This window comes from Octopus bimaculoides, chromosome 5 (assembly GCF_001194135.2).
Source record: "Octopus bimaculoides isolate UCB-OBI-ISO-001 chromosome 5, ASM119413v2, whole genome shotgun sequence".
Taxonomy (NCBI): Eukaryota; Metazoa; Mollusca; class Cephalopoda; order Octopoda; family Octopodidae; genus Octopus; species Octopus bimaculoides.
Window position 1 is genome coordinate 39,375,461 of NC_068985.1, and position 2,451 is coordinate 39,377,911.

The following is a 2,451-nucleotide window of genomic DNA, read 5'->3' on the forward strand; positions in this document are numbered from 1 at the left end:
AGAGATAGAGAGAGAGAGATAGAGAGAGAGAGAAAGAGGGGGCATAAAGTCACGGTGCAATGCTACAAGATTACTTCATTCCTAAGCTTAGACAATTAGAATTGATAGAGAAAACAGTTTTTCAAAAAGATGTTCACTTTGCTCTGCGAGTTAAGCAGTTTCTAAATGAGAAATTCCTTAAGAGACAGATAGGAAGATGTGGACCATATTTTGGGCCTCCTGGTCCACCAGATTGGACATTGGATCTCTTTTTATGGGGGACACGTGAATATTATTGTTTATTCAACTAAGCCTTAATCTTTAGAAGACTTGAAAGCAAGGATAACTTATGTGATTGAAGGTGTTACTGAAAATCAGCTGGAAAATATTTTTCAAGAACTACAGAATCATATTTCTCTTTGGGTCAGTAATGATGGCGGACATGTTGAAAATTAACAAGGTATCCAAAATATTTAGGCCTTTTTCTTTCTTATCCTTTATACAGATTACTTCTATCATGTATAGTAACCAAGATACAAATATTTTAACTTACACCCTGACTTTATGGACACCCTGTATATATATATATGTATGTGTATGCGTTTTTGTGTGTATGTATATATGTACGTACGTATACATACATACATACATACATACATACATACATACATACATACATACACACATGCATACACATACGGTTGTTTTTTTTATAGCTACTATCGACTACTCGAAGCGTACTAACTTCCTAAACCCTTGGATCCTACAATTATCTTACAATTACAGGCAGGAGCTGCCTGGCCCATCTCCTACAGCACTATGACTGTGTGTTGAGACAGTTACTCGACAACGCAAATGTGGACGTAATATACCTTGACTTTGCAGAAGCTTTTGATAAGATTGATCATCGTATATGCCACAAACTGTATGATCTTGGCATAGCTGGAAAATTTGGAGAGTGGTTACATGACTTTCTGAAAGATAGAAGTCAAGCAGTGGTGAACAATGGAGCCACCTCAAAGAAAACACATATAGTGAATGGTGTTCGACAGGACACTGGCTTGAGATCACTGCTTTTCATAGTGGCTCGCTCAGATATACCCTCAGCTGGCCAGAGAGCCTCCCTTGCTTGCTATGCAGACGATACGAAAGTCTCAAAGAAAATACTAAACCGTAATGATGCTGCACACCTGCAGCAGAAGTTGGATGCAATTTACAAATGGGCTCAGGACAATAATATGCAGTTTATCGCTAGAAAATTCCAAGCTCTGCGCTGCTAACACCCAAAACTGAACGAAAATCTTACAGGGTTCACTGGCCCAGGAGGGATTACAATAACAGAACCTAAATCAGTGCGGGACCTGGGTATCGACATGAGTGATGATACCTCTTTCCAAGTGCACATTACCAAGATGGTGAGAAAGTGAATACAGCTGGCTGGCTGGATCCTGAGAACCTTCAGAGCCAAAGGGAAGTAGACCGTGATGGTCCGCTGGAGGACATTCGATCTCAACTGCCTGGACTACTGCTTCCAACTATGGTCACCCTACAGTGTAACATTAACAGGAGACCTTGAAACAATCTAGCGAAGCTTCACAAAGAATATCATCTTATCCCAACAGCACAGCTACTAGGAAAAGGCTGAAACATCTAAGACTCTACTCTTTGGAGCGAAGGCGGGAGAGATATGCAGTAATATACCTCTGGAAGATCCTGGAAGGGATTGTGCCAAATTTTAGCATTGAAAGCTACATAGATGCCAGAACGGGTCGCCACTGCACAGTGCCAAGGATCCCAGCAAACCGTCGCGCTTCAGGACCAATTACTGCAACAGTCTGAGTTTCAAGGGCCCACAGCTTTTTAATATTCTCTCACAGAGCCTGAGACACCTACACAAAGTGGATGTAGATGTTTTCAAAACAAAACTGGATCTATTCTTGTCGAGAGTCCCAGATGAACCCACCTCATGATAGGAGGCGCAAATGCGGGAAGCGACAACAAGCTCTCTTATTCACCAAATGGCACATATCAGAGGAGGCATTCAATAATAACACTGTAGCAAAGCTCTCGCCCAGCATAGCCAGAGCTTTGAGTTGAAACTGACTGATGATATATACTTTTCTACTCTAGGAATTACTGGTACTTATGTATGTAATACACAGTCTTTATATATGTATATATATTCTCATAATTGTTTAAAATAAATAAATAGACATAATATAATGTCTAACATTTGATGTATACTATTTCTGTATCCCCTCCATTTTCTTCTTGGTGTGTACACATATATATATATATATATATATATTTGCAGATTGATCAAAACACGAAGCGGGTCCTTTGTGGAATCGTTACTTTGTTAAATTTGCTGGTTGTTATCGTTATTTTAATTGTTCCAAGCTCTGAAATCCAAAGAAAGAAAGAAAAAAATAATCTTAAAAAATAAGAAATCGCAAACTAAAAAAATTAAAC